The sequence below is a fragment of the Prionailurus bengalensis genome, chromosome F2 (genome assembly GCF_016509475.1).
Source record: "Prionailurus bengalensis isolate Pbe53 chromosome F2, Fcat_Pben_1.1_paternal_pri, whole genome shotgun sequence".
In the NCBI taxonomy this organism is placed as follows: domain Eukaryota; kingdom Metazoa; phylum Chordata; class Mammalia; order Carnivora; family Felidae; genus Prionailurus; species Prionailurus bengalensis.
Genome location: NC_057353.1, coordinates 47,801,783 through 47,829,297, shown reverse-complemented (window position 1 = coordinate 47,829,297; position 27,515 = coordinate 47,801,783). Strand labels below are relative to the sequence as shown.

General features: G+C 39.2%; 1 protein-coding gene across 2 annotated transcripts in view; it reads left to right on the top strand.

Annotated features, from left to right (window-relative positions):
- The window catches only part of NCALD (neurocalcin delta), a 276,746-nt gene that overhangs the window by 115,155 nt on the left and 134,076 nt on the right, over positions 1-27,515 (top strand). For both annotated transcript variants that reach the window (XM_043601496.1, XM_043601497.1), the window contains one exon: positions 29-115. The gene's annotated coding sequence lies outside the window, so the exon portion shown is untranslated. The remainder of the gene's footprint in view (positions 1-28; positions 116-27,515) is intronic.

The following is a 27,515-nucleotide window of genomic DNA, read 5'->3' as shown; positions in this document are numbered from 1 at the left end:
AATATTCATTAATTATGAGTGATCTCAGTTGCAGGGCCACGGAGCTGCTGGTGATAAAATCTGTCGTGATCCTGTGGAAGGCTGTGCAATCCGAGGCGCTGTCTGACTGCTTATTGTGAGTTCCTTTTTTTAACCTCTTGAATGTCTGGGTTTTAAGTTGTGATTATTCTTAAATTATGATTCAGAAGGCAAAAATGTTGCATCCTAGTTAGGCTATTGTGGGTTTGTATGTTTGCTGTCTGGTAAATAAAACGTGCTGGCTTATTAGCTGCCATTAGAGCTCTGCCATGAGGTGTACATTTCTACTTGAACTCCGGATGAATTTGTGTATTAGTGACAAGAAAACTATGCACCCTTTCTACTTTTTAAAAAAATCTCTTCTGTGGTGACTCTGATCAAATGGGAACCTCATTTAAGTGTAAGAAATTTACTTAAAAAAAAAAAACAAATAGGGGACATGATCATGAAGTAAAAACCTGACTTTCTTCCTGTATGTGCCGTTCCTCACTTTCTACATCTACTCATTTGGTATGGAAAATTGAAGAAGATATTGTGCAGCAAGTAGATGGGATTTTTTTTTTAAATTCAGAAACAACTCTTTTGAAATTCTATTATGGCACAATTAGGATGGCAGTACCAGCAATAGTGGATTTCCTGTTAAGTTAGGACCATGATTAATTTCCTAATTTGTTGATGTGGGTCTCGAAAGCCATCTCATTGAATATTTAGGAAATTGGCTTTTCAGGAAAGGAAATCTACTGATATATGAAGTTCTTGGAAAATTTTCAAGATATGCTAATGGCCCCAGAGGAGAGCCAAGCCAAGATTTATAGGCAAGGTAATATGGCTTAGGTCCTGGTAATAGTTTTTGTGGCTGTTGGTAAATAAGGCGTGAATATTAATCTGATGTTTACTTGGCCAGACAGTTTTAAACGAAGAACAAATGGCAAACATAAAACAAATGTGAGTAAGAACAAAACCAAGTGTATTTTCCTGGTGTTGCAGGGAAGGGAAATAAGTTGATGCAAATTGAAATTTAAATGTACTCAGCTTTTTTTTCGTCCCACTTCCTTTGTCCCCATTAAGTTTAGGCATTAGATGAGCAACATGGCTTATCTGGATGTGATAAGAATGTGAAAGGGAAAGTCTGTATTCCAACTCTGGTAGGCCAGTCCTTTTAATGCGATACATAGGACAATAATAAGGTATTTGAGGCCATGCTAAGCAAACTCTAATTTTTTCTTTCTTCGTATCATCAAGAACTGAGCCGCAACTCCAGTAGATTGCTCGTGGAAGCCAAAATAGAATTGAGCATTTAAGTTGGTGGCGAGAGGCTCTTATGTCTTGGGATAATCTGGTTGAAGTACTTATGGCTGTCACAGCCATAAACACGATAGTAGCCATTGCATTAGTTCCTTGGATCTTTCTGACGTCAAACCAAAGATTAATAGGAAAATATGTGTTCTTGGCCAAAAGACAGCAAAGCAGGAGTGTGATGCAACCATTCCCCTAGACATGGAGGTGTGGAGAATCCATATGCCTGCGATTAGCTTCTGACATTCCTGCCCTTCCTCAAGTGTGCAGGTCTCTCTTCTGTGATTTCAGAGACAGGTGATTCCTTACTGTAGATTCTCTGTGTGAGTGAGCCCCAGGTAGGCTGGACTTCGTCTCTGGTTTATGTGGAGCAGAGAAAGGCTAGGCCGCTGGAGTTGATGCTGCAGATTCAAGGCATCTTCCAGATTCAGAGGAGGACAGTTTGGATGAGAAATTGACAGAAGAGGTCTTGAGGCAGTGAAGGAGCCACTTCCTGCTTCAAGACTACTGTGGTCTTGAGGGAGGCGTGGACAAGGCAGGGATAAGGATGACCTCTGGAATAGAGGCCAAATCTCCCAACTGGGACTTTCCAAATGAATGGCCTAAGTTAGCAAATACTGCCCCATTTCCTGTGCATTCTGGAATTTGTTCAAGAATTTCAGGTACCCTTACCAAGTGACAGAGATCCTGATAGCAATAGGTAGGAAAGATACATGTAAAGAAACTATTTTAAAGTGAAGTATATGAATAGACTCCAGGTTTACAATTATTTCTGATTCCTGTCATCTGGGTGTCTCTCTTTAGCTCCTTGAGGCTAGAGTCATTTTGTCTGGATCCCCAAGAAATCATATCTTCCCCAGGGCTTTCTATGTAACTGGCTTCTCAGTTACATGATATTACATGGAATTCTATTTTTCTATAGTTTTTGCACTAGACACCTCCTTCCTTCTCCTCTTACAAATATTATTTTAATCCTTCTAGCCTGGGAGCTCACCACTCTTTATTGTAAATTTCCTATAAATTCTCCTGTATCAAGAAGAAACCCCACCTGTTATGTCAACAGAATATCTACCTATAAATTCTCCTCTATCAAAAAAAAAAACAAACCACCTATTGTGTCAACAGAATATCTATCATTCAAGAACAGTCACGGGGAGAAATTATCTCAGAGCCCAAGAGTAGAAGACACCAAATATCTAGGGGATAATTAAAGCATGCTTCCAGCTGTTTTCAAATAGAGACAGATACTGATCATCCAAATAATTGATTCGCTGACAACTATTTTCCACGCAGCCATGTTCTTAATGCAAAACAGCTAAAAAAATTCATTGAAAAAATAAATAAATAAACCAAGCTGCGTTTTTATTAGTGTATAGAAAACAGAATAGAAAGAGAGCAGTTGGTTTCTCAACAATTTTGCAATACGTTCCATTAGTATCATGTAGACTTAGGAGCATGTAGTTCAATGACAGTAGATAAATGATTCCATTTAGCCCCAAAGTGTTGATTAAGTACCTACTAACTTGAGTCCTAGTGGAGAATGATCTAGTATATCCTAGACCTGTATATCTGGTAACATAATGTTCCTAGAAACATAATTCATTTATTCACCCGATAAATATTGAGCACTGGCTATGTGATGGCCCTGTGTTAAATGATGGCAATATTCATGGGGAACAAGATAGGCATGGTTTCTGCCTGTAGTTGAGGGGTGTGGGATGGGAGGGAAATGTTAATGAAATAATTGCACACATTTTACAGCTGTGACCATTACTATGATGGGGAAAAAAACAAACAAACATGGGAAACAGAGCATAAAACACAGGCACTACATCTAGGTAAGTGGTGATCAGGGACGACTTCCCTGAAGAAATTTGAAGAGATTGCGAACCTGGAAGAGGGTGTTCTGGGCAGAGGCCCCTCAGGTAGCAGGGAACATGGAGCTTACTGGGAACTGAACCAAGGGCAGTGTAGCTGGAGAGAAAGAGGGAAAGCTAGAAAGGTGGCAGGAACAGATTATGAGAGACTAATACATGAGTGAATGAATGTGAGTAGCTTATTATACACAGTGAGTCCTATCGACCTGTGTCACTAGTGTGAAAATAAAAGAAACTTGCAATTTTATAATGACTCTGCTCTTTGGGAGATGATGTTCACTCATTCATTCACTCATTCAGCCAATAAACACGAGACAAGATCCCTATTCACATGGATCTTAAATTCTAGTGGAACAAGCAGATAATGTGCCAATAAGGAAATAATATATAGGTCTTATGGTAAGTTTTTGTTTGTGTATAAGTGGTGTGGGTAGTTTTTAGGTGGAATTTTAAAAATAATTTCAGATATTTATTGTATTGCATCCAAGTGTAGTTAGTCCTTTGTTTCATTAAGTTATATGTTCTAGCAGCGCTAAGACCATGCTTAGCACGGGTGTTCTTCATTGTACGCAACTCACAGTTGAAGACTCGGGTGAAACTCCAAGAGAGGGAAGCTGTGAGATTTGTATTCTTGTTTCTGAGGATCTCATGATACCACAGCCCACCTGGCACCTTACCTCCTCTTCTTGGACCGGTGCGGGAGCAGGAGGGGAGCAATACAAAGATTTAAATGAAAACAACGGAAGCTAACACTGATCGAGAAGGATCTAAGAGATAGTATTTCAGTCTATTTCTTTTTACAAAAAGAACTCAGTACATCTTATTACACACTTAATATATTTTGTAAATTTTGCACATTTACCATCTCTAAAAAAAAGATTCACATCCCACAATCAATGTACACATTTAAGAAAAGGTATTTCTTTGCCACATTCCCAAAAGCTGTTATTTTATTGATGGTCCATCTTAAAATCATCAGTGCCTTACGACTCCGAAAATAATACACATCTGGAACCTTGTTCGAATTTTCAGTCATGCCTGTCTTTTCTGAAGATCTCCTTGAAGCTTCCCTGATGACAGCGTTTGCATATCTGCATATAAAGTATCACCATTGATGGAACTAAACCAGGGCACCTCTAAGGGTCACCTTCGGGTCTTGCTTGCAAAACTGAGAGGAGAGTTCATTATAGCAAAGGGAGGCCTAATAATAATCTGTTTTAGTCCCTAGGAACTTCCTGACTTTTGATTTTCAGATTGTATGAATCAAAATTATTATTCCCATATATGCCAAAAGTAATGGAAATGTTCATGTGATCCTTTAGTACTGGGTTTCTCAGGCGCACTGTTGACATTTGGATCAGATCATTCTGTTGTGAGGGGCTGTCCCATGCATGGAGAATGTTTGGTAGCATGCTGGTACCAATACTATCTCCTCCTGCGCCCCCCCCCCCCCATCATGACAGTCATCTCTAGTATTGCCAAATGCCTCTTGGGAGGGGCAAACTCACTTTCTCACTTGAGAACCATTGCTTTAGTATATCATAGTCACTGGTTCCCAATCCTGTGTTCTAGCTTGGTATTATATTGTATCGAAAACATGTGCCATCCTAAATGCATAGCTTTCAGTTTAACAGGATTGTGTCTTTATAATTCTGTAGTTCCTACATCACAATTAAAAATGATATTATGGGGGCGCCTGGGTGGCTCAGTCGGTTGAGCATCCGACTTCGGCTCAGGTCATGATCTCACAGTCCGTGAGTTCGAGCCCCGCGTCGGGCTCTGTGCTGACAGCTCAGAGCCTGGAGGCTGTTTCAGATTCTGTGTTTCCCTCTCTCTGACCCTCCCCCGTTCATGCTCTGTCTCTCTCTCAAAAATAAGTAAATATTAAAAAAATTAAAAAAAAATGATATTATGAAACCTGAGCTAGAAGGGTAACCAATTAGATTTTTACTCAGCCAAACCTGTGAAATTCTAACATGGTAATACATTTTTCTGTGGGGGAGGGTGCCTACACTTTGAGAGGATTGTTTTATTAAAACTGTATAAAATTTTACCCTCAAAGTTTAAAACTTACTTGGTGGATCACCTAATTTTTTAAAAGATACGCTTATGGGAATCTTAAAAAGACTCCACCGCATTCAGCTGCAAGAATTAAGAGCCTCTAGGTGACACATAGAAACTTAAATGAGGCACATTTAATGAGTTCAATTCTAGTTTGATGGGAGGCTGAGAACAACAGAGAGAAAAAAGTGCCACTCTTCTGTCCTTTGGTGCTGGCACTTAACATTTTAGTGTAAGTTATTACAATAGTGTATTTGGTTTAATGTTCCCTTAATATCTGTGGTTTAATCAATGTTTCTGAACATGGAAGAATGTGTGTTCTCTCTGCCACTGTTCAGCTAAGAAATGACATTTGAAAATTACCGTAATCATGCATGAATAGATCTTCTAAAGTGGTATTTTACTACACTGTGGTGCCTGGGAAGACTTAATATTGCATAAATTTACTTAGACATGTAACTAATACATGGCACCATTAGGGGAACTATTTTTTTTAATTTCTTTTTGTTATTGTTTTATTTATGTCTTAAATGTTTATATATTTATTTTTGAGAGAGAGAGGGAGAGGGAGAGAGGGAGAGAGGGAGAGAGAGAGAGAGAGAGAGAGAGAGATCATGAGCTGGAGAGGGGCAGAGAGAGAGGGAGACAGAGAATCCCAAGCAGGCCCTGCACTGTTAGTGCAGATCCTGATGTAGGGCTCCACTCAGGGCTCGAACTCGGGAGCCCTGGGATCATGACCTGAGCCGAAATCAAGAGTCGGCCACTTAACAGACTGAGCCGTCCAGGGGTCTTAATTATTTATTTTACCTAAAGGCCTCCTGCCTCAAAGTGTTGCATATATTTCAAGTGAGACCAATATATTGTTTTGTAAAATAGAGCTTTGTTTCCTGTCACTATTGTATTCAGGAATATTAAAAAAAATTTTTTTTTAATGTTTATTCATTTTTGAGAGAGAGAGAGAGACAGAGAGACAGAGAGAGGGACAGAGTGCAGGTGGGACAGGGGTAGAGAGAGAGAAAATCTGAAGCAGGCTCCAGGCTCAGAGCTGTGAACACAGAGCCCAAAGTGGGGCTTGAACCCACGAACCGCAAGATCATGACCTGAGCCAAAGTTGGGCGCTTAATTGACTGAGCCACCCAGGCCCCCCTCAGGAATATTTAAAAACTACTAATTTCTTAAAAATAAAGTTCTTATTCTTTTTCATGGTGCTCAAAGCTTTCTACTAACTGGCTGCAGTCCGCCTCCTGAGATTCATTTTCTTTACCTCCCTTTGCTCCTGTCCCCCTATCACTCTCTGACAGCAATGAACTAGGTGGCCTGAGTAACAGGATGGACATCTCCTTGCACTTTTCTGCCTTCATAGCTCTTCTTGTGCTGTGATCTCTAACCCCTGAAATTCGAATTCATGCTTAAGAATCATTTCTTACATAGAACTTTCTCAAATGTTCTGTTGGGATTAAACTCTCCCTTTCTTTCTCTATCTCTCCCCCTGTCTTCCTCCCTCCCTCCCTCCCTCCCTCCCTCCCTTCCATCCCTCTTTCTCTCTTTCCTATAAATGCTTGGAAAGCACTAGACTAGTGCTTTTCAAACTATCTATGGGGATGACTAGGCTTTTTAAAATTTCCTATTCATCACATGCCAATATGTATCCTCTTGTCCATGACTAGTACTTAGATCTCTCCATGTGAAACTTAACTACCCAAGTTCTGCATATACCCCATCCATACCACATTCCATGAGATGCATCCACTTGACCACACATTATTTGGATGTTGCAGCAATGTCCAACTCGTGTAAAAAATGTCTGAATAGTTACTTGCAATATCTGTACTTGTCCTGTTTCAGTCTGATAAGAATAGTTCATGGGGGTGGCTCTGGTCCACAGACCACACTTTAAGGAGCATTGACCCAGACTATAAACTCCATGAGGAAAGGACCCGGGTCTGCTTTTTTCATCATTATAATTCTAGCCCCTGGCATTGCCTGTCACATAGCAGACACATTTATTGCATGTGGAAGTATCATGCTATAGAAAACAGCACCTGTCTCCCAAGTAACTTGGATCAGATCTCAATCAATTTTTAGCACCTACAGGATTATCATGCCTTACTTGTATCAGAAAATAGGAATGAATGAGAATATCAGACTGATTTATTTTAAATATTGCTCTTTAGTTTAAAAGCTACTGAAATAAGGGCACCTGGGTGGCTGAGTCAGTTGAGTGTCCGACTTCTGCTCAGGTTGTGGTCTCATGGTTTGTGTGTTCAAGCCCTGTGTCGGGCTCTGTGCTGACAGCTCAGAGCCTGGAGCTTTTTCAGATTCTGCATCTACCTCTCTTTCTGCCTAACACATCAACCCTGCTCATGCTCCGTCTCTCTCTCTCTCTCTCTCTCTCTCTCTCTCTCTCTCTCTCTCTCAAAAATAAAGAAACATTAAAAAAATTAAACACATAAAAGCTACTGAAATAAAACATACCTCCTTCTTCCTGCCGCTGGTATGGCCTTTATAAGTGAAGATTACTTGATCAATAATTTAATTTTCTTTCACTGGATAGTTGCAAAAAGTCGCTGCATTCAAATTCACTTAAATAAAAATGAAAGGAGTTTAAAAGAAATCTAAAACACTTAGCCTGTTAAATGGCAATATTGAGAAATTGTTTGAGAGAAATGTATTTCTAGAAGAAAAAACCCCACAAAAACAAAACTATATTTAAAGCCTTTCTTTTATGCAGCTCAAGGGGGCACATTGAAAGTCTTCAGCAGTTTAAAATTCTATTTCTGAAAATGAGAATCACATGGAGTTAATTTAACATCCACCACTGTAATTTCTACTGGGAAAAACACCTGGGACATGAGTAACTTTTTTTTTCTTCAAAATTTAAAATGTAAGAGATTCAGAATAAATTATTTGACAGTGCTCTTGGAACACAGATTTCTTTTTATTTCTTTATTTCCATTTTTTTTGAACAAAGATTTCTAACTTTCAGTAGTTCAAGAGTATCTTTCTCAAGTGGTAAAAAGTGGCTGCAGTTGGATGTTCATACTTTTTATTGACTATTTCATTATTTTAAAGTTAACAGCCAAGAAAAACAAGGAAATTTACTATATGTTTTTCCCACCGTTATTAGCCACTTATTTTTCCATGGAACGTTTGTTATTTCTGGGAAACATATGGCATGTGACCAGAACCATAATTAGTAACAGTTTGATGTTATAGGAATTCATATTTTGGCAATTTCTAGCTTCTTTAGATCAGTGGCTTCCTCTGAAATATAAAAGCAGCAAATAAAGATCCTAAGGGTGAATTCTGGAGTCAGCTTTTTTCTCCTTTTAGAAACAGAATTATTTGCTTGTTTTGACCAGGGAGGTATTTGAAGATTTTTGCAAACGCTTATATAGTTCTGCTCCAGAGCCAAAAGATGCCAGAAGGAGGCACTGTTTTAAGCACTTTGCATATTCCACTTAGTTAATCATTGCAAATAGGGGCAGGAAGATATTACTTTGCTCCAAGTCACTTCAGTAGGAAATTACATGGTTGAAATCTACCTGAAAAAGTCTGGCCCCAGGCTCTGCTCTATCCGATAATAGAGTCTCTTGTGCAGTGTGCTTGTCTAAGGAGATGAAAAGTTCCAATATTCCATTGGTAGAGTCCTGTGGAAGAGATTATTTTCTTGCAGACTATTTCTGCCTAATAGTAGCTAGGAAATGTTGAGTAACTGGGGAATATTAGGTAACTGGGAATTCTGGGTAACCAGAGAATTCTGGGTAACCGGGAGAAAGGGGCAAGAAGCCATTAGTTGTCAGCTTATTCTGAGCAACTTCCTAGCATCTCTAAACCAAGGGGTAGTTGTCATCGATAGTTCCAGGACCTGGGACTGGTCTGCAGAGTTGGCCACCTTGCACAGGATTCCCCAAAGCAGTGTTATCTTTGAATCAGAAGGATGAACCATTGTACTACAAATCTTTAAGGATATGGTATTTAAAATTCACAAATTTCAAGCACTTGTTACATATACATATATAATAACCAAGAAGAGGAATTTTGGGGGGAAAGAGTGTGTGCTTATTTATCAATTCACTTATTATTTTTTTTAATTTAAGACTTAAAGACACTGGGATAAATGGGGTTAGCAGAGAGCCCTTAGACCTTCCAATCGGACATATACCACTGAGTTCTAATATGCATCCCAGCCAGGAGACAAAGGGTAATCATTTTTGCTTTGTGTTGGAAGCCATGGTTGCTGAGGCTGATTATTCACAGAAGCAAGGTAAAGCATCTCATCAATCTCAAAGTGTAGTTTGTCATCCTTTGTTACTAATGGAGTTATTAAGGACTGAAAATGCAACATTGCTTAGCAACATGCATCATGGTTATTTATTCTTTTGAGCAGCAGCAGCAGTAACTAGTCTGTCTTATAAATGTCTTAGTAGCTATTTTCATTTTCCTTTTCATTTAACATTGCTTGCATTCACTGCCATGGTATTAATCAAGGTGCTTAGACTGTGGCTTGCTGTGGGGGTGGGGCATGGGGTGGGCTTAGGTATAGTCCCTTACTATAGAGATCAGCCCTGAAAGCTGGCTATTGGTTGAATCTAGAACCAAAAGGAAATTAGGCTATAAGTAAGAAAAAGCAGTGAAAGATTCCTACAACTCTAACGTTCTCTATAAGTCTTCTTATTTTCACTGCTGGCAAGTATGTGATGGTGATGTCATCCTGTGAGATGTGGGAACTTGCTATAATACTCTTCAGACTACTTGTTTTGTTGGCTCTGGCCTTTTGGGCAATAATGAGAGTCCATAATAACCAAAAAGTGTACAGAATAATGCTTACTTCCTCCTAAGAAAAAGGTAACCGAAAAACTCCAAAGGAATAATCTTTATTTCCTCCTAATGAAAAGGTAACACCTTCACGAATAGCAGTCCCCTGCTGCTAGTGCTAGCAGTCCCCTGTCATTTACACTTCACGTGTGTGTTGGAGAATGAGTCGGTGTCTGGGGAAAATTTGATCTGGATGAACTTCTTCCAAAGCCCTCCTTTCTTCTTCAAACTGGAATAGTACCAGTACAGCTGAGAATCCTGGCATTCTCCTATTATCTCCCCTTCCTTGGCCGCCACAGTCATCCTAGCTTGGTCTCTTAAATCCTGGTGTTCTAATTTGGCTTCTGTTCTGATGACAAGCAAGAAATCCCAGTGGTTCGGGCCATCTTGTAGGAAAGACTGTCTCTGAAGAGGCTTGAGAACAGTTGTGGGAGGAAAGAGGGGCCAACCTTCTGCACGAAAACAATGGGGAAAGAATCAGTTCTTGGCTAAAAAAAACCCAGAAGCAGCCATTCATCCTGGCAGGGGAGATGTTCCACTTGGGATTGTCACCCAGCGATTGATGTTGTTCAATCCCAAAATGTGTGGAGGGCTTTTGGAATTTGAATTAGTGAGCACTTTGTTTGATTCTTTGCCCTTTGTGGGGAAGGATCCTGGAATGTGTGTATCTTCTTCCCGCAGCTTCTTCAGGGCTCTCCACATCCTTGGCTTTGCCTTTGCTTTGTTGTGTCCTAGAATCACTAATTAATTATGGACCCAGTTCCTTCTGTGCACTTGCTAATTGGATGTTTTGGAAAATTGCTCCAAGCTGGCTTAAATAATGAGACCGTTAAATGCTCAGAGGTGCTGGGAAAGATAAAGAGGCCATGGCCATAGGAAATCCAGCAAATATCACCCAAGATATCTGTTACCCCAGTAACCAAGGGAGATAGAACCCTGGGACAGAGGAGTTAGAGAAAAAAAATCCTCACAATGAAGTGGTGAAAGGGACAGGGTCAGCAAGAGGGGCCATTGTTAAGTAGAACATTTTCATGGAAAGAATTCTGTCTGAAGGCTGTGTTGGGTAGCAGGCCTGGCCAACCAGTGCTGCCTACTGGGGAGGGAGGGTTCCCTGAAAACAGGAGGAAGAGTCAGGACTTTGAAGTCTGACATACTGACATCTGTGTCTGGACTCGGCTATTTACTAACTGTGGGGTTTGGAGCAAATGATTTTACCTCTCTGAGCACTCAGCTCTTCATCTGTGAAATGATAAATTATAGTACTTGTCTCATAGAATTGTGGTGAGGAGTAAGTAGGATCAAGTTGGTTGAGTGTCTAGACCACTTCCTGGCACGTAGCAAACTCTCAGTACTGGCTAGCCATTATCATCATGAGGTTGTGTTTTCAATTAATGATGTAATAACAACAAAGACATTAACATAGGTAAGATACTCAGCCTGACACAGCTCAGGAAGAGTTGGCGTTAAAATATGTTGTAGGAGAATCCATATTCTTGTTCCTTCCTTTCTACTTTTTTTCTAGCCAATTTGTTTGCCCCCTTCTGCCTCCTCCTCCCTCCCCTTTGGGAGAGGAGAATAATTTAGAAATTGAGTAAGAAAAGTACGGCTGTTCAGCTGGGGGCTTTGGTTTTGGGAAGGAGGCTACCAGACCACAACTGGCCAAATAACACATGGAAATCATTCCCAAAGTACATTCTATCATTCTGTGCCACTGCTTATTTGCCATTTATACATAGGTAATTTGCAGTTCAAATTCTAGATTTTTCTCCCCCATTAGAATGTAGGCCTCCAAGATGGCAAGGATTTTGTTTCTTTTGTTCACTGTTAATTCTCTGGTGTCTAAAACTAATCTATGCACATGGTATGTGTTCAGTGAATGTTAGTTGGAAGGACAATAGGAAGAAAGGGGAGGGAAGAAATGAAGAAAAGGGAAGAAAGAGGGGAGGGAGGAAGGAAAGACAGGTAAATGAACTTTACCCAGAAGATCTTGAGGCCAAAAAGGGGGGGGGAAAGGTGTTAGAAAGAAGACTTTCCTGGCTAGTCTAACAGGTGGACAGAGGAGGCCTATAGGTATTCAAGTCAGCAAACATTTAATGAGCATTTGTACCTGGCACTGAAGCAGATGATAGCAATGTAACAAAAAATAAGATACTATCTTTGCTACCAAGGACAGAGGTCTAGGAGGGATCCAGATGGGTTTAAATGTGATATGACTGAGATAGCCTTTGGAGTAAAGTGGATAAATTTGTGTGTTATCAGATTATAAAGGGTAGGAAATACTATCAAATATATAGGTGCTATGTTAGTTTCCTAGGGATGCCATAAGAAAGTATCACAAACTGGTGACTTAACACAATAGAAAGTTATTGTCTCACAATTCTGGAGGCCAGAAGTCTGCAGTCAAGGTGTTGGTAGGACCATGCTCCCTCCTGAGGCTTTAGGGAAGAATACTCCCTTGTCTGTTCCCTCTCTGATAGCCTCTGGCATTCATTGGTTTATGGCAGTTTAAATCTAATCCCTACATCTATCCACATGGCTGTGTTTCTTCCATGTCTCTGTCTTCTCCTTTTCAGGGTGTTAGTCATATAGTTGCATCTGCAATGACCCTATTTTCAAATCAGGTCATTTTGAGGTACTTTGGGTTAAGATGTCAACATGTCTTCTGCGGGCACACAATTCAACCTATAACAGTTGCTAATCTAGGATTTTAGAGACAGAGTGGAGCCTTTAAGATGACACTGGGTCTCAATATTAGGCCAGTTGATTCAGAGTAGCTCTGGGGATATCAATGTAATCTTATATTATACTGATATAATATATCAGATATATATATATATGAACATTAACACAAATGCATACATATATGTATACATATACATATATGTACATATTTTATATATACATACAGGCAAATACACACAGAAATTAATATTGATATGTGTGTATGTGTGGGCTCATATAAATACATATATTCTCTAGCTGCCTATTGAGAGAACCTAGAAACAAATGACACCCTCGTAGCAATGAGCACACTCAGATCCCACATCTTGGTTTCTAAAGACCATTCTCCAATCAAAGAAACCAGAGGTCCTTGGAGAAATGGCTGATTATAAAGCTAAGGCAGGAAAAATGCAAGATAAATTTGGAGAATCTTGTAATGCTAGAAAGTTTGAAAGTGCTAAAAAAATTGTATTTTTTTTAAGGAGAGAGCATGTGAAAAGGATATAGAAGTCAACCTGAAAGTTTTCTATAGACGAAGCTGGGACATTTTGAGCAAAACATAAGTAATAATAGTATTAGATTATAACTAAAAGCAAAGATCAGTATTCATGAGTTCATACTAATAGAAACAAATGATTAAATAAATAAATGGAAGAGAAGGAAATTTTTTTTAAACAGATGAATTCTAAACTGTAAGTGTAGAAGAAATGTGGGAATAGAAAATCATCATTAGGACATCATAGCAATAATGCTGCAGGCAAGATCCACTGGTGAATCCTAAGATCAGTGGGCAAACTTTTAAGGAGAAAAGAGAATATTTGCATAGACTCAACATATCTCTCTCAAAATATTTACTAATTACTGTGGTAGTTTTAATGTTTGTCACAGATTCTTTGGTAGTTCTTCATCCAGGAGGTGTAGCTTAATTTTCTTTGGGTGTAGGCTGGACTTAATGGCATGTTTCTAACAAACAGAGCATGGAAAGAAAGAGATTAAGTTTTCAATGGGTAAACCTCACAGACACCATCTAAAGCAAGTGATGAAAGTTAATGTCACTGTTGATAAGTCATACTGATAGCATGTATCCACTAATACGATGCACTGAGAGGGGCACTTCACCTTGGTGGTATTCTTTCTCCAAATCCCTGATCCTAGGCTAATCATGAGACAAACCCAAATTGAAGGAAAGTTTGCACAATACTTGACCTCTTCTAAAGTGTCAAAGTCATGAAAAATAAGGAAAGACCAGAAGCTGTCACAACTTGGAAGAGGCTCAGAAAACCTCATGACAAAATACAGTGTGGTATCCTAGGCTGTATCTTAGAACAACAACAAAATAATGAAAAAAACCTGAGGAAATCCAAATAAAGCCTGTAGTTTACTTAAAGGTACTGTACCAGTATTAATTTCTTGGTTTTGATAACTACACCATGGCTGCATAAAATGTTAGCAATAGCTGGGTAAGAGGTATATGGGAACTCTCTGTACATATGACTTTGCAACTTTTCTGTGAACTAAAATTATTCTAAAATAAGACATTTTTTCCCCCAAAGAAAACATTTTAAAAGAGGGCTCTGAGAAAAGGACTCTATAGCAATATTATCAGTTTGCCCTAGTGACAGACAATTCTCTACTTACATCACTTCCTCTGGCTCTTTTGCCTGGAGGGGATACAACAATTAGCTCCACCTTTTGGCTGAATCCCCCCAAAATCCTCACACTGGTCTCCAGGTCCTGATAAAGTCTTCCCCACCACCTTATATTGCCTCTCTGATTTTACCTCCTGTTACTCTCTTAAATCTAGCTAGATATAATCAGGAATAGGTAAGACGTGGGTGTCAGAAAGACTCATTTGGCAACAATAATGTGGTAGAAGGATTTAGAATGAGAAAACTTTGGGCTTCCAGTTCTAGTTCTGCTACTATTCACTGGGATGACACTAACTAAATCATGTGACCTCCTTGGGCTTTTTAGCTTCTAAACTGGAAGGATTGTATCAGAGCGCTTTTAATTGTAAATCACTGGTAATGTGATCCTTGGCTATAGCAGGATATGAATTTGATTTATCCATTCAGAAACATTTCTACGTATTTTTGTCCCTGGTGTGAAATTGTGAATCCCATTCTGGGTAACAGCTGCATTCCCAGCCTCTGCCTTGAGCTCAGGGCTTTGCAAGGAAGGAGGAAGTATGGCCAGAAGCTGACATCACGCCATGTTCTTCTTAGTTTCAAATCATTTCCATCAGACAGCGTTTCCCAAGCTTTAGTCACCCATGTCCCATCTTCCTGATTTTTACTGTGTACACATTCCATCTATACTATTTTCTACTTTGTATCTTTCTTTAAAACACCCCCTCTTTGTATTTGAACTACCTTTGCCCCAAGCAGTAATAGTGGTGAACTTGCGGGTTTGATATGCCAACTCTATTTTTTATAATGCACAATACAAGCAAACAACTGAAATCTACCACAACTATGCACTGCCTACAGTTGTCTCAAGTAACACTAGTGTTATGCATTCCACACTTTGGGAAACACCTCCCTGAAGGGGAGGGGTAGGGCCCTGGAGATTTCACTGTTGTCAGTGTCCCTCCTCCAGTGATCTTAGAGCTTGGGAAGATAAAAAAAAAAGCCATTCCTTTCAGTGAGACTATTGGGGATCCCATTCTAAGACATTGGGGGTTGTTCACTTTATTTTGGCTTGGAATGAAGTACAGAAGTGACTAAGCCTTCCCTCTGAGGAAGAGGCCCAAAGAAGCAGGAAGGAGGAAACAAAGGTATTTTGTTGACTTAAAAGATGGGAATGAATGGCATAGGAAAGGAATGGAGAGAAAGTAATTAACTGGAATAAGATAAAGTAGCAGGAAAACAAAGGGGTGGTGGGAGAAAATACTGGAGGAAAATGCAGTTGCTCATGGAAGCAGAGGATGAAATGAAAGGTGAGGGACTTTGTAGAGATCCTCTTTTTTTCTCTTGGACTCTCATTCATGATGTGAGAACTGATTAGATACACTTGAGGGTCAACTTGAACGGCCAAAGAAATAGTATTCCTCAATAAACTTGCTGTAAGTGGGATCATGCTCTGAACATGTGAGCTCCTCCTTGACACATGGCTTTGGCAGGAAAGATGGATTTAATACCACCAGACAGAAGGAGCTAGAAAAGTCTAGATTTTCTCTAGCATCCTTTCACACTTAATAAAGAGAGGGAAGGACATTTGTTGGCCTTTCTCATAATACAGATCTGATTGATTCAAACACACATGTGCAAGGGTTAGTCATATTTGAAGAGTAAATACATTTTTTAAAAAATCTGAATTCCAGAGGATTAAAATATCTGTGTTTGGGAACATCTCCCCTGGCACACAGCTGAAGTAAGTGCCTGCAGATGGTCACAGCCCTGTTGTGTGTGCGCGTGTGTGTGGGTGCATGGTGTTGGGGTCCAACACACATTGCACTGGACTCCTGTAAAAGCTCCTGAGTCCTAATACCATAGAATTTTGTTTGCGGGGTTAGAAGGGTATATTAAGAGGCAAATCAACTGCGCAAAAGGCCAATCAGGAAAAATTTCTGTGTTGCTTTGTATTTTTCCAGATTCTTCTATTTAAAAATAGTGCTCTCTCAGAGGGAGTGCTGATATGGTTTCTATCCTTTCTAAAAGAGGACAGGAACTGAGAGGCTCTGAGGATACTGGGTATGGTTCATACATTCAAGAAAACAGAGTCAGCCACAAGACAAGAAGCTCTTTGTTAAGTTGAGCCAAGAATGCTATTGATTACTCTTTCCTGAGATGAAATTAGGAAAAACCTAAGAATTAAATTGCTCTCAAAGTACATGAAATGTAGCCTCATATACTGTTCTTCCAAAACCTCAACTAGGATATTTATAATAAGGTTTTGGTTTCTTTCCAGACTTGAGAGAACACTCATTTGAAATTACATTTTCTGGTCAATTTCTGCCAGATGTTCTTTAGATAACTCAGGAAAACTTTTTTCTTTCTTTTTTTTTCTCTTTTGGTCAGAGAACCGTACCTGGAAGTTCCCTTTCCTCTCTCCCTATTGGTTATTTATTTTCTCTTTTACATTTTATACTTGGCTCTTTTTAGAGGCAGACCCATGGACAGAGTCTTATTTCTCTAGGCCTTTCCCCTCCAAAAGGAGAGAGAGTGCGAGAGCGAGAGAGATAGAACGAACATGCCCAAAAGTACTTTTGCATATGCCTTGACTTTTCAGAATTGTCAAGACTATGTCAAGGCTTTGACCAAGTCAGACCTTTGTATAGAGCCTGTGAATCTCAGCAGCACCATGGTGAGTCAGCCTTTTCCAGAAGAGCATTCATCACATGGTATGGGCCACTGAGTTAATGTGCCTGTAACAGCTTAGCTCACGGACCTTGGCTAGATCCTGGAATGATTCAAACAAAGTAACAAGTTAGATCATCAGACCACCAAAAAAAAAAAAAAGTAGATTCTTTCATGTGATTTTGATTCTTGTTTATTTCTTATGAACTTTACATAAACAAAGTGATTTGTAGAGAGTACATATACAACCAAATCAAAGTTGAAGAGAATCTCCTGAGATAAAGCAGAAACTGTGGAGAAAATGTTTACTTATTAGGTATTTGTTCTGCCTGTCCTCCAAAACCCTCATTTCCAACACCGATTTCTAGTGGGAAAAACAGTCATTGTTCTTTAGACCTAAGCCATGGAAGCAATCATATTTCTGATGGGAAAGATGTTTCTTAAGCATATGAATTGAGGAGAGTTTGGGGAGTCTGAGTTGAAAAGATGAAGACATCCAATTTAGCCTTCCTTTCTCCTTGTGAATAAGCGTTGTGCCCATGCTGATGACCTGGTGTATTTTCTGGTTTTAATTTCCTGAATTTTTGAATGGTAAAAAAAACATATTATGATGTCTGTTTCCTAGGAACAGAAACACAAGTGAATACTTGAGAAATTTGATACAGAGAAATTTGGTTTGAAGCTTGTGGAAAAGATGCATGAAAGCCCAATAAAATGCTGTTCTTCTTCATATCTGGTCTATCATGATTTGATGAGGTTATTCTTTGTAGCCTCGTCCTGAATAACGTTATAACTAATATGTAAGTGGGTGGATTACTTGAATACTATTGTGCTATCAATGCCTGGCATTTTGGCCACTGCACAGATATGACATGTGAAACTTAAAATATATGTGTGGACTGTGGTTTAAATCTTTGATGGAAACAGTGTCTTTTGAGCCTACATTACTACAAATTAGTATATGATGCTGCTTGGGGCAAGAGTACAGATGGAAGCCTGAGCTGGTGGCCCCTCACCTTCTCTTCCCGTCCCATCTCTAGCCCCTCCGACAGACCTCCCATGCAAGCATGTTGTATCAGTTTCTTGTAGCTGCTGTAACAAATTGCCACAAACTTAGTGGCTTAAAACAACCCCAGTTTATTATCTTGTCATAGTCTGAAGGTCAGAAGTCTAAACTCAAGTTCTTAGCAGGGCTTCTTCCTTCTGGAGGTCCTGAGGGAAGAATCTATTAGCTTTTAGAGGCCGCCTTCATTCCTTGGCTTATGGCCCCCTTCATCTCATCATTCCAACCTCTTGTCCTCATCACATTTTCTTCTACTGACTCTGATCCTCCTGCCTCCCTCTTATAAGAACTCTTGTGATTACATTGGGCCCATTCAGATAATCCAGGGTAGTCTTTTCATCCTAAAATCCTTAACTTCTTTGTATCTGTACCATATAAGGTAACATATTCACAGGTTCCAGGAAGTAGGATGTGGATTTCTTTGGGGGTGGGGGAGTCTACCACATATGTGAAATTTCTAGTCCTGCATTTTCCAGCACCATCTTTACATCCCAACACACACACACACACACACACACACACACACACACACACACACACACAGCTGTCCTGCCTGCCCTTAGGAACAGCAGCAGCACTGCTATTCTTTTTTTTTTTTTAATATATGAAATTTATTGTCAAATTGGTTTCCATACAACACCCAGTGCTCATCCCAAAAGGTGCCCTCTTCAATACCCATCACCCACCCTCCCCTCCCTCCCACCCCCCATCAACCCTCAGTTTGTTCTCAGTTTTTAACAGTCTCTTAGGCTTTGGCTCTCTCCCACTCTAACCTCTTTTTTTTTTTTTCCTTCCCCTCCCCCATGGGTTTCTGTTAAGTTTCTCAGGATCCACATAAGAGTGAAACCATATGGTATCAGTCTTTCTCTGTATGGCTTACTTCACTTAGCATCACACTCTCCAGTTCCATCCACGTTGCTACAAAAGGCCATATTTCATTTTTTCTCATTGCCACGTAGTATTCCATTGTGTATATAAACCACAATTTCTTTATCCATTCATCAGTTGATGGACATTTAGGCTCTTTCCATAATTTGGCTATTGTTGAGAGGCAGCACTGCTATTCTGCCCTTGGGAGAAGGGAGAAGGGCCCCAGGCAAGGGCTCACACAGGTCCTCCAAGTGGCTCAGACCAGTTGAACAGGAAATTCTGGGATCATTGGCTGAAATGTAGTCTAGACTTAGGAGAAGGTCAGTGCAAAGTTGATGTGGGCACATGCCCTTGGCTTGTGGATTCCTTGACCCATGAGGAGGAATGCAGCCAGAAGAAGGCCTCTAAAGTTTGAGGCTCAGAGCAGGGGCCAGTCTTGCCTTCAGCAGCCAGATGGGTGACATAACTGAATGTGTGGAGGTGGATGGTGGTAACATGGAGACCATCTGCCCCTTCTAAAGGAAGCAGCACAAAGGGGCCCAGTGTGGTTGCATCTTTTAATTCTTTTGGACAAAGGTAGAAATCTTTTTTTTAATTTTAAACACTGTGCAAGAAAAAAAAGTGCACAGGAGTCCCTCAGCTCTCCAATCTGCAACTGCCCTCTAGTTAAAAAAGTACAGACTGCCAAGGAATAGACAACACTACATCGTATGAGTGAACAGTGAATGTCAATGCTAAGTTCAGAGGTGATGCATTAATTAAATTACTCAAAGCTGGAAAATCTGTCCTTAATTGTGCCACAGTGCCCAACAGTCACATCAGAAATTTAGCTGGAAGATCAGATGACAATATTAAGATAAATATTAATGAAATGGCAACAAACTGGTGATGCCTTCAATTTGGTGTAAACTTTTTCCCATTATGAATTTCAGGGAGAAAAAGTCTATAAATTAAAACTCCAGAGTTAAAGTCCAACAGAATTAAGGTCCAAAATCAAAAGCACTTGCCCTTGAGAGTTAAAGTCCAAAGAAATCAAAGTTCTAATCATTAAGGTTTAAAATTACTTCAGTTCAAAATTAATTCAGAAATTTCTGAGACATTACCTCACAGTCATTTAGTCTTTCAACAAATAATTATTGCGCTTTTCCAATGTGCCAGGAACTGTGTTAGTTACTCAGGATAGAGCAGTGAACAAAACACAAAAAATCAGTCCCTTATGGAGTTTGTATCTAAGATAGTGAAACTTGCAAAAGTGCATGAGCAGGCATTTGAACATATGGATCTGGAGTTTAGGGGAGAGGGTCCAAGCTGGAGATATAAATCTGGTGACTATCAGTATATAGATTTTTATTTAAAGCCATGAGACTGGATGAGAAAATCTTAATTTTTGTTTCACCAGAATCCAGTAAGTCTATCATCTACCATACTGGAGATCATAACCTGTGAATTCAAATTTAATGGGAAAAATACATACCCACTCTCACCATCAGAAAGAGGAGGGGTAAGGGAGAGAGTGAGAGAGATCCCCACAGGGATAAACCCTGTATTCCTAAGCATATGCTGAGAACATATAAGAGTGTGTGCTTCCTGTAGGCAGTTAGCATCCCAAAGAGAAAAAAAAAAAAAGAGTAAATCAGGGCTAAGGCTACACATGCCTACTTTCTATTTTCAAAGCTTAGATTCTCCCCTAGGACAGTGAGGCAGGGAGGAGAGAGGCTAGGAATATTCCTCCAGAAGTCCTTCCATACACATCAAGTCAGAAGAAGAGGGATTTGACCTCCATACTCCAAGCCCCCAACAAACACAAAAGGAAAGGAAATTCAAACCATAGTATTTGGTTGATTGTTTGATGTAAGTCTCTCTGGCAACAATGATGAAAAGTTTCATTGGTTAAGATGGAATTAGGAACACGCAAGCTTTCATTCTTCAAAATCTCTCTTATTCTGGAAAATCAAGAACTGGGTGTGGAGTATTGATGCATATCATCTTATATGGACATGTGTACAGGTCTGCCAATGATCAAGGAGAACCCAGGAACCCCTGTCTTGCTGAGTCCTTGAGTCACACCTGCTTCTGGGAGGGACTGAGTTATACTACTCTAACCAATCTTTGTGACAAACCCTTGAATGATTCTATTTGGAGTCCTCCATTCGCGATAGGTAAAGATTACAAGTACTCCTTGTCCCTCTAGGAAATTACAACAATCCTATCAGGTCATATACAATATTGGTTTTCTTGTCAAATCTTTATAAAGAAGCCGTTTCTTGTTATCTTAAAATGCCTAGCTCACCTGTCTCCTGTTTGCCCCCTTTCTTCCATCAGTATCTAAGAGTGCAGTATTCCATGCAGGTGTTCATAATTAACTCCATTCACCCTAATCAGCACTGGCATTTCAGCACCTAATATGCACGGTGGTTCTTATTGGTCATGGTTCTGTTTGCTTGTTGGTTGTTGATATTCGTGTATGAAGAGTAGATACATTTTCACTCCCTGTGTTAGCCTCTTGTAAAGAGACTGGAACACTTAGAATTGCCTTCACAAGTGACTTGAAGCAAAAAGCTCTATATTTCCTGAACCACCATATGGCAGTAGTAGACTTGCTTCATGTGTCTTATAAGGTTGATTGAGATTGAGATTACAGTATGTGAAAATGCTTTCAAAAATATATAATACTGCCTAATTTAAGGGGGCATTCTGATTGTTGATGAACATAGTTCAGTTTTCTGTCTTCCTGCATGTTAGAGTTACCTCAATCGCCTCAAAATGCTTTTGTGTTTTTCAAAGCATTTAATGGCTACCTTACATGATATTAATACATGTGGAATGATAAGGAATTTAATTCCATTTCTATGGAGGAACAGGAACGTGCCTTCTTAAGGTGTTATCCCTAAATTTCCAAACCCTATTTATTTTAAGAATACCCACCACAGACTGCAATGCTAGCCTAAATCCTCCTGGCTGGTGGGAAGAAGCAGATGATAGAGGAAGCCTGTTTTTTTTTGTTTTTTTTTTTTTTTTAAGTGAGAAACATAGTTTTAAGACATTTCAAAAAAAGGGGGGAGAAAATCCAATCTTTCTAAAAATTCAAAGCGAGTCTTTGGCAGAGGCAAAGCCGACAAATGGAAAGAAACTTCATTCCTACAGTTACGGAACCAATATCCAGATTGAGTGAATAAATCTGGTGGGTCACAGAAAAACCTCAGAGTTGAGAAAAAAATAGTCACGAATGACAGACATGCTTCATTCTTCCAAATCACACCTCACATTCTGATGAAAGGTGATGAGAAGGCTATTGGAGTGAGGGGTGTTTGGGGAACCTTGGTGGGAATTTTGAGAAGCCAAGCATGGGCTGGTGGAGTAGCAGGCTCCAGGGGCAGACTGCCTGGATTCCAGCTCAACACCACTGCCAAACAGCTATGAGGACTTACAGACTTGACCTTCCTTCCTGTGCCTTCACTTTCTCATCTATAAAGTGAGAACAGGAGCTCCTGCCATATCAGGTTGTGAAGATTTAAGGAAATAATATGGAAAAGTTTTAGCAGGGTACTTGAGAAATAGAAAATGCTTAATAAACATCTATTATTAATGGCTTTTAAAAAAGAAGTATGAACTACCAGAGAGAGCTGGAAAAATTTTAGTCATTTGGCGTTAATCTCAGGGAGCCAGGAGCAAGACATGTGACCAGACTTTGACTCTTCCCAAAATACTGAAAGGATTTTCTACTTGTCCCTGTTAGGGAAAACTAATGTTAAAATAAACACTAAGTCACAGTAGTCAAAGTTATGAGAAGTGTGCAAAACTGTACTTGGGTATTTCTCATTTTTAAAATGTTTATGCAAATTGTGTTCCTTCTTGTGCTATTAGAAATTAACCACTAGTTAATATTTGCTTGTAATTTGAATAGATTACTTTTAGAAAAAGTACAGTAAAGTACATGCTAAACATTTTCTAACGTTTGTCCAAGACTTAGAAAAGTCAAGCCTAAGCATGGCTTCGTGGATCATAATTAAGAAAACACTATTCATTTGGAACCAGCTACCAAGTTATAGGCTCTGTTCCTAAGGTCTCAAAAGGATAACTTGGCTAGGAGAAATCCACGAAGTCCCAGAAAATGTCACAGTTGCAGAGTAGTGCATTAATTAGTATATAGATATACTTTAACCTACCTAATAATTGTTTCTGAACAACTAACTGTGTCTACAACAAATCTATAAATTATAAAATCATTTACCTATTAATTTATATTATAATATCTGTGAAACATCATTTCCAATTGAGTCTAATTCATAGTAATTTCTAATTCTTTGTCAGATGTGGTAATTAAAAGCCTGTGAAAGAATACTTTGTGGCGTTAGGAAATACAGTCTTGTTTACTAGTTAAGGACAGCCTGCTGATGAATCCTTCTGCAAATTTAAGGAATTTTTTTGGTAATGAAAGTTATATAATTATGAGATAACAAGGGGTTATAAGTTCTCTGAGAGCAAGGATTATGTCTTCTATCTATCACAGAACCTTACAGTGAAAAAATACAGCAAAAGAAGTTCTGAGGGGGGATGTTTGTAGCAATAAATGCTTACATTAAGAAGCAAGAAAGTTCTGGGGCGCCTGGGTGTCTCGGTCGGTTGAGCGTCCAACTTCGCTCAGGTCATGATCTCACGGTCCATGAGTTCTAGTCCCGCATCAGGCTCTGTGCTGACAGCTCAGAGCCTGGAGCCTGCTTCAGATTCTGTGTCTCCCTCTCTCTCTGGCCCTCCCCCCATTCATGCTCTGTCTCTCTCTGTCTCAAAAATAAATAAATGTTAAAAAAAAAAATTAAAAGAAGCAAGAAAGTTCTCAAATAAGCAACCTAACTTTATACCTCAAGGAACTAGATAAAGAAGAATGGAGCCCAAACTCAATAGAAAAAAAAGGAAATAAAAAGATTGGAGGGGAAAGAAATGAAATAGAGATTTAAGAAAACAATAGAAAAGATCAATGAAACTCAGAGCTTGTTTTTTAAAAGATAAACAAAGTTGAAAAACCCTTAGACTAAGAAAAAAAGAGAATACTCAAAATCAGAAACAAAAAAGGACACATTACAACTGATGACACAGAAATACTAAGGATCTTAAGAAACTCTCTACACAATTATACATCAACAAATTAGATAACCTAGCAGAAATGGATATTTTTCTAGAAATATACAACCTACCAAAACTGAATCTTGAACAAATAGAAAATCTGATCAGACCAATTACTATTAAGGAGATTGAATTAGTAATCAAAAACCTTCCAACAAAGAAAAGTTCAGGATCAGATGGCTTCATTAGTGAATTCTACAAAACATTTAAAGAATAATAATACCAATCCTTTTCAAACTTTTCCAAAAAAATAGAAGAGGAGGGAACACTTCCAAACTCATTTTATATGAGGCCAGCATTACCCTGATGCCAAAACTAGACAAGGACTATAAGAAAAGATAATTACAAGCTAATATCCCTGATGAATAGAGATGAAAAAATCCTTAACAAAATGTTAGCAAACTGAATTCAACAGACCATTAGAAAAATTATACACCATGATTAAGTGGGATTTATTCCTGGAGTGCAAGGATGGTTCAGTATTTGCAAATCAATCAATATGATACACCGCATTAACAAAATGCAGGATAAAAATCATATGATTACCTCAGTAGACACCAAAAAAGCATTTGACAAAATTCAACATTCATTTATGATAAAAATTCTCAATAAAGTGGGTAGTGGGGGAATGTACCTCAACATAATAAAGCCATATGTGACAAGCCCATAGCCAACATTATACTGAGTGTGAAAAGCTGAAAGCTTTTCCTCTAAGATCAGGAACCAGGCAAGGATGTCAATTCTTGCCACTTTTATTCATCATAGTACTAGAAGTCCTAGCCAGAGCAATCAGGCAAGAAAAAAAAAGTCATCCAAACTGTAAAGGAAGATCTATTTGCACATGATGTGATAGTATATATAGAAAACCCTGAAGACTTCACCAAAAACTGTTAGAACTAATAAAGAAATTTAGTAAAGTTGCTGATACAAAATCAATATACAAAAATCAGTTGTGTTTCTATACACTAACAGCCAACTATTAGAAAGAGAAATTAAGAAAGCAATATAATTTACAATTGCATCCCCCCAAAATTAATATTTTATATTAATAGGAATAAATTAAACCAAGGAGGTTAAATAGCTGTACACTGAAAACTATAAGACATTGATGAAAGAAATTAAATAAGACATAAATAAGTGGAATGATGTTCTGTGCTTATCAGTTGGAAAATTAATATTGTTAAAATGTCCATACCAGCCAAAGCAACCTAGTGAGTCAGTGCAATCCCTATCAAAATTCCAGTGGCATTTTTCTACAGGAAAAAAAAATCCCATCATGGAATGAAATAGGCCAGACAGAGAGAGACAAGTACTGCATGGTATCAATTGTATTTGGAATCTGAAAAAAAAAAATTTGAACAAATGAAAACAGAGAGGAGAATGGAGGTAGGACACACACACACACACACACACACACACACACACGTAAATATGTGAGGTGAGGGGATGTGAAAATCCCTTCACAATGTATACATATACCAAATCATCTGTGTATTCATAAAAGTTAGTTTTATAAACAGTCTATACAAGTTAAAACTTTAAACAAATATGAAATAAGTATGGAAATAATACCAAGAAACAGACCTTTTAAACTAAAAAAATAAATAATTAAAAATAAACCTGAGCATCCATTTCTTGAGTGTATCTGTCAGGATAGACTATATTATGCTGCTATGAAAAACAATGCCCCAAATATCAGTGGCTTACCACAGATAAAGTTTATTTCTCACCCGTGTGAAATCTATCATGGGTCCAGGTGACTCTCCTGGGTAGCGAATTCATGTGTTGGCTCAGTATTCCAGGCTGCTCCTCATCTTATGGGAACTTCTTATCAGCATATGCTTCCAAGGAAAGATAAAGTTGGAGGATCTCATATTGCCTATCAAATGATCTGGCTTAGAAATTACATATATCACTCTGCTCACAGTCCATTGGCTAGACCTAGTCATGTCCTACTTAGCAGCAAGAGAATTTAGTATTACCGTCCTATGTGTCTAGAGGAGGAAAAAAAGCCAGATATAGGGGATTAATAGAAGTTTCATGTTACCAAACCCAACAGTTAGGATCATACTGAATTCTCTTTAACTTGCTACATAGGATCAATCACATAGACAAGTGTCATTGCTACCCATCCCCTCTAAATATATCTCCTTCGGTCATCTCTTTATTTTATCCCCGTCACCACTGCCTTCATTTTGGCCCTTATTTCACCTAAATTACAACAATAATTTCTTAGGTGCACCTGCCTCTCATTTGGTTCTATTCCCATCCACTCTTTAACTGCCTCCAGGGAGATGTAGAGTGTTTGAGTGGCTCCCATCTCCTTCATTATAAACTCTCTTCCCTCAGTGTGACCTTTCATGAGCTGACTCATGCAGACTTGCCTGCCCAGCTTCATTTCTCATCACTTTCCTAACCTACTCCAGCCAGACCCAGTAGCTAGAAGATCTTGAATGAAGCCATGTGCATTCCTTTCCCATCACTTTGCACCTGCCATTTTCTCTATTAGGGTTACCAGTCCCCTCTGACTCTGCCTGTCACCCATCCTTCATGTTCAGCTTGAGCACTGTCTCCAGGTGTCTTCTCCAACCACTCCCCCTCATCCCCAGAAGCCTCTTCGGGAGGCTTGGACTCGTGTTTCCAAGGCACTCTGTGCTGACCTTCAACCCATCCCACTCTCACTGCTCTGCTTGTGTAGGACTTGCCAGTCTCCCAGTTGTACCAGCTCAGTATCCCCCATACTAATAGTACTTGGTACATCGAGGTACTCATTCAGGCTTGCTGTATAAGGTGAATGAATGAATGTTGTAAATAACTAAAAGAATGACTCAGGTACCCAGTCTTAATCTAGTATGTTGTGAATTTTTTTTTAAGCCATATGATGTTGTATGAAAACATGCTGTTACACTCCAGGATAATAGCTGTGCTAGCACCCGGCATTTAAACATCAGGTCCGTGTATTCTTTGGTGGCAGACTGGAAAACCTATGTTTATTCAGTAGGAAAATACAGTTTTCAAGTTAAATAAACTATTGATTGATTGCTGGTCTTGTGCTAAATTGAATGAAACGTCAAGAATAAGAAAAGGCTTACTGGAGAGACCAGGGAAATTAGTGGAAGAGGAAGACGCCGGTTGAGGGGAAATGGAACGGCAGGGAGTTGGAGAGAAAAGGTAAATGGGCAGTAGAAAAGGGAGTGTAGGAGCTTCCTGCCCATACACTTCAGGACTTCAGTTCTCCCACCAAATGCTGTCTGGTATCTTAGGTTGCAAATAACCGAACTGTTTGAAACCAGGTTGGAAGTAGAATGTCTCCAGGCTCGTCATCATGAGAATCAGTTGATCTGTTTAAAGGAAGTTTCTCGTGCCCAGGGA